Source organism: Montipora foliosa, chromosome 3, assembly GCF_036669935.1.
Source record: "Montipora foliosa isolate CH-2021 chromosome 3, ASM3666993v2, whole genome shotgun sequence".
NCBI classification, from domain to species: Eukaryota; Metazoa; Cnidaria; class Anthozoa; order Scleractinia; family Acroporidae; genus Montipora; species Montipora foliosa.
In genome coordinates this window covers 7,136,541-7,146,540 of record NC_090871.1, presented here as the reverse complement: position 1 = coordinate 7,146,540, position 10,000 = coordinate 7,136,541, and positions in this window count along the sequence as shown.

Sequence of the window (10,000 nt, the reverse complement as noted above, 5' to 3'; positions counted from 1 at the left end):
AGTTTCAGCGAGCTCTAATGGCAATTGAACCATGGGCTAGTCTTTGTGCAGACAAGGTGACAAGTTGTGCACCATGTTTCATTCAGTTTGTTGTCTATTCCATGCGAAATTCTGTTGTTTATATATCGGACCGCGAAAAAAGTAGTATTTTGCTGACTATACAAGTTGCTATGTAAGCGTTAACCAGGCACTCTATCGCTGCAGCGAACTGAACTTAAAAATTTCTAGACTGAAATGACACCGCTTTGAAACTTCGCCGGAAGTCAGGCTACTGAATAAATGTTGTAAAATTAGCGTCATTTTAAACTTCGACTGGTTGGAATGCTTCTAGGGACCATTAACTTACTGCCAGGCGTCAGATATAGGCTTTTTATCGGCCTTTGGACGAATTGTAGTGTTTTTAATTGCCAAGTAGTAGAATGAGTCCTAATTTTTGCTAACCCTGTTTTCAAAAATCCAGGCATATTTAATTTTATTGGTACAATATGAGAATGAGCGAAGGTACTTAATCTTAATATTAGAAAGGTTCAGACCACAAAGGCGGCAAAATCGTCACAGTTAGCTACTAACGGGACAACTCCATCCATGGTCGATCAGGAACACGAACAGGTACAATTCGTCAAAGTAGGCTTTCGATTCGTACCGGTGTCCATGCACCACATGATCACGAAACGTTCTGGTTGGGGCATTTTCCTAGGCTCGATTCCTTCCGTTTTGGGAGTCCTGTTATCTTCCTTCCAATACGGGATCACAACAAGGCTCAATCAATTCTGAATTATCCCTACCTCGTCCCAGGCGTCTTTCCAGTGTCCTGAGCCTGGTGCGCGTGGGGTTATGAGCCTGTTACACTCCTGCAAGCCGGACGCTCCTCGTTTCCCGACCTAACCATCAGGCGTCAACGACCAAATGCTGCATCGCCTCTAGACATCCCATTACATAACACGTGACAAGTAAAGTTAACACAAAATCGTACACGCAGGCGGCGACTGCAACTAAATTGATTGACAGCCTTTATCGGTGACCGCGCGTTTGCTCAATTTGGACAGCTTCGGTCCGATTTTCCAGCCCTTAAAGCCAATTTGCCATTAGCAGGGACCCTAAACTAACTGCTGAGAGCCTTGGTTTGGGCTGGATCACTCCCAAAAAAATTATTGCACGGTGTTTGAAATGCCGTTTCAAGCATATTGAACGCCTTCCTCATACATTGTTTATAAAATGGCGGAAGGGTTGACCGCGCGTTTGCTCAATTTGGACAGGTTCTGTCCGATTTTCCACCACTGAAAGTCGATATTCCATTAGCAGGGACCCTAAACTAACTGCTGAGCTCCCTGGCTTGCCCTGGATCGCTCTCAAAAAAAATATTGCACGCTTGTTTTAATGTAGTTTCTAGCATATTTAACGCCTTCCTCATACATTGTTTATAAAATGGCGGAAGGGTCAACCGCGCGTTTACTTAATTTGGACAGGTTCTGTCCGATTTTCCACCACTTAAAGTGGATATTCCATTAGCAGGGAACCCTAAACTAACTGCTGAGAGCCTTGGTTTGGGCTGGAGCGCTCCCAAAAAAAATCATTGTACGGTGCTTGCAATGCAGTGTAAAGCATATTTAACGCCTTCCTCATACATTGTTTACAAAATGGCGGAAGGGTTGACAGGGCGTTTGCTCAATTTGAACAGGTTCTGTCCGATTTTCCACCACTTAAAGTCGATATTCTATTAGCAGGGAACCCTAAACTAACTGCTGAGAGCCTTGGTTTGGGCTGGAGCGCTCCCAAAAAAAATTATTGTACGGTGCTTGCAATGCAGTGTGAAGCATATTTAACGCCTTCCTCATACATTGTTTACAAAATGGCGGAAAGGTTGACAGCGCGTTTGCTCAATTTGGACAGGTTCTGTCCGATTTTCCACCACTTAAAGTCGATATTCCATTAGCAGGGACCCTAAACTAACTGCTGAGAGCCTTGGTTTGGGCTGGAGGGCTCGCAAAAGAATTATTGCACGGTGTTTGCAATGCCGTGTGAAGCATAGTTAACGCCTTCCTCATACATTGTTTACAAAATGGCGGAAAGGTTGACCGCGCGTTTTCTCAATTTAAACAGGTTCGGTCCGATTTTCCAGCCCTTAAAGCCGATTTTCCATTAGCAGGGACTCTAAGCTAACTGCTAAGAGCATTCGTTTGGGCTGGAGCGCTCCCAAAAAAATTATTGAACGGTGTTCGCAATGCCGTTTCAAGCATATTTAACGCCTTTCTCATACATTGTTTATAAAATGGCGGAAGGGTTGACCTCGCGTTTGCTCAATTTGGACAAGTTCAATGCGATTTTCCACCACTTAAAGTCGATATTCCATTAGCAGGGACCCTAAACTAACTGCTGAGATCCTTGGTTTGGGCTGGAGTGCTCCCAAAAAAATTACTGCACGGTGTTTGCAATGCCGTGTGAGGCATATTTAACGCCTTCCTCATACATTGTTTACAAAATGGCGGAAGGGTTGACCGCGCGTTTGCTCAATTTGAACAGGTTCGGTGCAATTTTCCAGCCCTTAAAGGCAATTTTCCATTAGCAGGGACCCTAAACTAACTGCTGAGAGCCTTGGTTTGGGCTGGAGCGCTCCGAAAAAAATTATTGCACGGTGTTCGCAATGCCGTTTCAAGCATATTTAACGCCTTCCTCATACATTGTTTATAAAGTGGCAGAAGGGTTGACCGCGCGTTTGCTCAATTTGGACAGGTTCGGTCCAATTTTCCAGCTCTTAAAGCCGATTTTCCATTAGCAAAGAGCCTAAACTAACTGCTGATAGCCTTGGTTTGGGCTGGATCGCTCCCAAAAAAATTATTGCACGGTGTTTGCAATGCCATGTGAAGTATATTTAACGCCTTCCTCATACATTGTTTACAAAATGGCGGAAGGGTTGACCGCGCGTTTGCTCAATTTGGACAGGTTCTGTCCGATTTTCCACCACTTAAAGTCGATATTCCATTAGCAGGGACCCTAAACTAACTGCTGAGAGCCTTGGTTTGGGCTGGAGGGCTCGCAAAAGAATTATTGCACGGTGTTTGCAATGCCGTGTGAAGCATAGTTAACGCCTTCCTCATACATTGTTTACAAAATGGCGGAAAGGTTGACCGCGCGTTTTCTCAATTTGAACAGGTTCGGTCCGATTTTCCAGCCCTTAAAGCCGATTTTCCATTAGCATGGACTGTAAGCTAACTGCTGAGAGCATTCGTTTGGGCTGGAGCGCTCCCAAAAAAATTATTGAACGGTGTTCGCAATGCCGTTTCAAGCATATTTAACGCCTTTCTCATACATTGTTTATAAAATGGCGGAAGGGTTGACCTCGCGTTTGCTCAATTTGGACAGGTTCAATGCGATTTTCCACCACTTAAAGTCGATATTCCATTAGCAGGGACCATAAACTAACTGCTGAGATCCTTGGTTTCGGCTGGAGTGCTCCCAAAAAATTACTGCACGGTGTTTGCAATGCCCTGTGAAGCATATTTAACGCCTTCCTCATACATTGTTTACAAAATGGCGGAAGGGTTGACCGCGCGTTTGCTCAATTTGAACAGGTTCGGTGCGATTTTCCAGCCCTTAAAGGCAATTTTCCATTAGCAGGGACCCTAAACTAACTGCTGAGAGCCTTGGTTTGGGCTGGAGCGCTCCGAAAAAAATTATTGCACGGTGTTCGCAATGCCGTTTCAAGCATATTTAACGCCTTCCTCATACATTGTTTATAAAGTGGCAGAAGGGTTGACCGCGCGTTCTCTCAATTTGGACAGGTTCGGTCCAATTTTCCAGCTCTTAAAGCCGATTTTCCATTAGCAGGGACCCTAAACTAACTGCTGATTGCCTTGGTTTGGGCTGGATCGCTCCCAAAAAAATTATTGCACGGTGTTTGCAATGCCGTGTGAAGCATATTTAACGCCTTCCTCATACATTGTTTACAAAATGGTTAAAGGGTTCACAGCGCGTTTGCTCAATTTTAACAGGTTCGGTCCGATTTTCCAACCCTTAAAGCCGATTTTCCATTAGCAGGGACTCTACGTTAACTGCTTAGTCCCCTGGCTTGCCCTGGATCGCTCTCAAAAAAAATATTGCACGCTTGTTTTAATGTAGTTTCTAGCATATTTAACGCCTTCCTCATACATTGTTTATAAAATGGCGGAAGGGTCAACCGCGCGTTTACTTAATTTGGACAGGTTCTGTCCGATTTTCCACCACTTAAAGTGGATATTCCATTAGCAGGGAACCCTAAACTAACTGCTGAGAGCCTTGGTTTGGGCTGGAGCGCTCCCAAAAAAAATCATTGTACGGTGCTTGCAATGCAGTGTAAAGCATATTTAACGCCTTCCTCATACATTGTTTACAAAATGGCGGAAGGGTTGACAGGGCGTTTGCTTAATTTGGACAGGTTCTGTCCGATTTTCCACCACTTAAAGTCGATATTCTATTAGCAGGGAACCCTAAACTAACTGCTGAGAGCCTTGGTTTGGGCTGGAGCGCTCCCAAAAAAAATTATTGTACGGTGCTTGCAATGCAGTGTGAAGCATATTTAACGCCTTCCTCATACATTGTTTACAAAATGGCGGAAAGGTTGACAGCGCGTTTGCTCAATTTGGACAGGTTCTGTCCGATTTTCCACCACTTAAAGTCGATATTCCATTAGCAGGGAACCCTAAACTAACTGCTGAGAGCCTTTGTTTGGGCTGGAGCGCTCCCTAAAAAAATTATTGTACGGTGTTTGCAATGCAGTGTGAAGCATATTTAACGCCTTCCTCATACATTGTTTACAAAATGGCGGAAGGGTTGACCGCGCGTTTGCTCAATTTTGACGGGTTCGGTCCGATTTACCAGCCCTTAAAGCCGATTTTCCGTTAGCAGGGACTCTAATTATAAGCTAACTGCTGAGCGCCCTGGTTTGCTCTGAATCGCTCCCAAAAAAATCATTGCACGCTTGTTTCAATGCCATTTCAAGCATATTTAACGCCTAAGGCTTCCTCATACATTGCAATGAAGCATATTTAACGCCTTCCTCATACATTGTTTACAAAATGGCGGAAGGGTTGACCGCGCGTTTGCTCAATTTTGACGGGTTCGGTCCGATTTACCAGCCCTTAAAGCCGATTTTCCGTTAGCAGGGACTCTAATTATAAGCTAACTGCTGAGCGCCCTGGTTTGCTCTGAATCGCTCCCAAAAAAATCATTGCACGCTTGTTTCAATGCCATTTCAAGCATATTTAACGCCTAAGGCTTCCTCATACATTGTTTAAAGGGTTAACCGCGCGATTGCTCAATTTGGACAGGTTCTGTCCAATTTTCCACCACTTAAAGTCGATATTCCATTAGCAGGGACCCTAAACTAACTGCTGAGAGCCTTGGTTTGGGCTAGAGCGCTCTCAAAAAAATTATTGCACGGTATTTGCAATGCCGTGTGAAGCATATTTAACGCCTTCCTCAAACATTGTTTACAAAATGGCGGAAGGGTTGACCGCGCGTTTGCTCATTTTGGACAGTTTCAGTCCGATTTTCCATTAGGAGGGAGGCTAAACTAACTGCTGAGAGCGTTGATTTGGGCTGGAGAGCTCCCAAAAAAATTATTGCACGGTGTTTGCAATGCCGTGTGAAGCATATTTAACGCCTTCCTCATACATTGTTTATAAAATGGCGGAAGGGTTGACCGCGCGTTTGCTCAATTTGGACAGGTTCGGTCCGATTTTCCAGCCCTTAAAGCCGATTTTCCATTAGCAAGGACACTAAGCTATCTGCTGAGCCACCTGGCTTGCCCTTGCACGTTTGTTTCAATGCCGTTTCAAGCATATTTAACGCCTTCCTCATACATTGTTTATAAAATGGCGGAAGGGTTGACCGCGTGTTTGCTCAATTTGGACAGGTTGTGTCCGATTTTCCACCACTTAATGTCGATATTCCATTAGCAGGGACCCTAAAATAACTGCTGAGAGCCTTGGTTTGGGCTGGAGCGCTCTCAAAAAAATTATTGCACGGTGTTTGCAATGCCGTGTGAAGCATATTTAACGCCTTCCTCATACATTGTCTACAAAATGGCGGAATGGTTGACCGCGCGTTTGCTCAATTTGGACAGGTTCGGTCCAATTTTCCAGCCCTTGAAGCCGATTTTCTATTAGCAGGGACCCTAAACTAACTGCTGAGAGCCTTGGTTTGGGCTGGATCGCTCCCAAAAAAATTATTGCACGGTGCTTGCAATGCCGTTTCAAGCATATTTAACGCCTTCCTCATACATTGTTTATAAAATGGCGGAAGGGTTGACCGCGCGTTTGCTCAATTTGGACAGGTTCTGACCGATTTTTCACCACTTAAAGTCGATATTCCATTAGCAGGGACCCTAAACTAACTGCTGAGAGCCTTGGTTTGGGCTGGAGTGCTCTCAAAAAAATTATTGCACGGTGTTTGCAATGCCGTGTGAAGCATATTTAACGCCTTCCTCATACATTGTCTACAAAATGGCGGAATGGTTGACCGCGCGTTTGCTCAATTTGGACAGGTTCGGTCCAATTTTCCAGCCCTTGAAGCCGATTTTCTATTAGCAGGGACCCTAAACTAACTGCTGAGAGCCTTGGTTTGGGCTGGATCGCTCCCAAAAAAATTATTGCACGGTGCTTGCAATGCCGTTTCAAGCATATTTAACGCCTTCCTCATACATTGTTTATAAAATGGCGGAAGGGTTGACCGCGCGTTTGCTCAATTTGGACAGGTTCTGACCGATTTTTCACCACTTAAAGTCGATATTCCATTAGCAGGGACCCTAAACTAACTGCTGAGAGCCTTGGTTTGGGCTGGAGCGCTCCCAAAAAAATTATTGCACGGTATTTGCAATGCCGTGTGAAGCATATTTAACGCCGTCCTCATACATTGTTTACAAAATGGTGGCAGGCTTGGCCGCGCGTTTGCTCAATTTGGACAGGTTCTGTCCGATTTTCCACCACTTAAAGTCGATATTCCAGTAGCAGGGACCCTAAACTAACTGCGGAGAGCCTTGGTTTGGGCTGGAGTGCTCCCAAAAAAATTATTGCACGGTGTTTGCAATGCCGTGTGAAGCATATTTAACGCCGTCCTCATACTTTGTTTACAAAATGGCGGAAGGGTTGACCGCGCGTTTGCTCAATTCTGACGGGTTCGGTCCGATTTTCCAGCTCTTAAAGCCGATGTTCCATTAGCAGGGACTTTAAACTAACTGCTGAGATCCTTGGTTTGGGCTGGATCGCTCCCAAAAAAATTATTGCACGGTGTTTGCAATGCCGTTTCAAGCATATTTAACGCCTTCCTCATAAATTGTTTATAAAATGGCGGAAGGGTTGACCGCGCGTTTGCTCTATTGAGCATGGTCTATCAGCGAATAGTCCACTACGAGTGCACCAATAAAATCGCGTAGTTGCACAAGACCACGATGCGTGTCTTACAATTGCTGGAATACACAAAAATAATTATTACACAAAATATATAAATAAACGTTCTTATTCTTTGGCTTTTGATAAGCCAAACGAGAGGTTAATACCCATCCTCTGCGTTGAATTTTACGAGTTCTACCAAACACTTCTCTGGCAGTCGCAATTTCCTCATACATTATTTAACTTCTACTTTACATCTCTGCCAAAATCCTGTTGCTTTAATCTTCAAAATGTTATAAATATTTAAACAGTCTCAGAGGTCAATGACTTCATAGAGTTCATTGGAATATTTTCCAAAAACAGGCTAAATTGATGGCTTCGGACTTCATTGTTATCCGGAGTATATAGCACGATTGCTCCTTTAAAGAGTGTTTTCATGTCTTTTCCATCTCTTGCACATGTAATCAAAGCTGTGAGTAAGCCACTGCTCTTCAAGTCTGTCGAAACGTTCGCGACTCAAAAACAGCGGCTTTCCTCGCCTGTTGAAAGAAGTAACGTTAAAGATTACGCCCAGTTTGTAAAAATACCGCATCGGTAGGAAGCTAATAAAACCCAGAAAAGTTTCTTTCAGTGGGCTGGTTGTCTAAACGAGATAGCTGCGTAGATAATTTATGGTCACAAAGGTCGGACCGAAAGCGAGAAACTAGAGTCCACACGAGTATCATGCATTCGCCGCGGCCAAACGAGCTGAAAGAACGCGATGGGCGAAATCAAGCTTAAATTCACTCGGTATGTCGAAAAAATGTTGGGCAATTTCAAATTCGTTGGGGCGTATGAAAGTTTTGCGCATAAAGTTGGATCAAATTTCGTTTCATTCAGCCTTATCGTCTTCTTTGTTATTCAATATAATACTTTACAGAGGTACGAATTTAACAGCTTCTGATAGTACCACCTCTTCAGCCATAAAAAAAGACTTCTTCGTTTCAACTAGTTTTCCAGACAAAATACCAACCTGTATGCACTCGTATCTGTCCCTCGCTCCGTTCCTATCAACGCAACACGATCCCTGGAGACACGTGAATTCGCCGCAGACCAGACATACTGCAGGGTCATCCGGAGCACTACCACACTTTGTGCGTTTTCGTTTACGATAATGCTGAATTAAACTGTCGAGATGAGAGAAACGTAAGCGAAATAATACAGACAGTTTACAAGCGACGAAATAAATCTGCGCGGAAGCTCTATTGAAATTCTCCTAGCCAATCATCACATGCTTTCGGAATCTTTCTAAGTTTACGACCCCACCAGGTACGCTAAAAGTACTATAGCATCAAAATAAAGTTGTACGTTCGAACGTTCATTCGCTCGCTGGTTCATTCGTTCGTTTGCTCGCTCGCCGCTCGCCGCTCGATCGATCATTCGCTCGCTTGCTCGCTCGTTCATTTATTCATCGCACTCTGACTGATTGGTATTCAAATCACTAAAACAAGACGCCATATCTTCTGAGCTGATAAGAACCTAACTTCTCCTGACTTGCTACCAGTAAAACGTTACAGAAAGATAGTGAGAAAACAGCGAAGTACTCACGCACCTGTCATATCGCTCGGGAAGTTGAAGTCTGGGAGGAGGCCACTGACCCAAGTTGGGAAGACGTTCCTACAAGAAAGAAAATTCTCACATGCCCTTACAGAAACCTTGAGGAGCAATGTCTCCTAAAGAGTATTGGACTTAATCACACAAACGTTTGCGTTCATAAAGACATTCAAAACTAAACGAACAAAAAAGAATAGTCCTTCTTAATAAAGGAAATGACGGCGATTTGGGTTTATTTATTTATTTAGTGTTTATTTTTTTTATTTTACCACAAAATACAAGTAATACTAAAAAAACAAGGCGATCACACAAAAGCAAATAAAAGTGGTGAGGAAGCCCAAAAAGAAACCATGGGGCTTATAGATATTGGGTTTCCCCAGAGTAAAAAATAAAATTAACAGTAACAGTAAGGCCAGGATCGAAGGTAAAATACAATGAATGAAAGTATAGATTAACGAGTTACAAAGAGTGAGTTAAAAACAAAAACAAACAAACTAAGGTTAAGTATGACAAAATATATAGCAAAGATAATATCAAACATGTGAAGAAAGGTACGTAATTACTATAAGATTTTCAAGCTAATTATTCATATAAATATTTTTTTTCAATTTTGTTTTGAATGAATGGAGAGAGTTAGATTCTTTAATATCATTATTTAAGGAGTTATAAAACGTTGGTCCTTGGAAACTGACAGAAAATTTTCGAAGGTTAGTTCTACAAAAAGGAAGGTGAAAATCGTTCGCGTATCTAGTGGCATAGCTATGGACTTGTTTGTTTAAAGAAAAATAATTGTTGAACTTTGAAGGCAAAAGAGAACGGTTGAAAGAAAACATAAGTTTACCCAATTCTAGTTGTCTAACATCGTTAAGTTTTAGTAGCTCCAGTTCTTTGAAAATAGGGTCTGAATTAGAATCGAAAGTCGATTTAGAAATAATTCTGATAACTCTCTTTTGCAAAGAGACAAGACGGCGAAGATTGGTTTTGTACGTAGATCCCCAGACAATGATGCAATAATGAAGGTAAGGATAAACTAAGCAATAGTA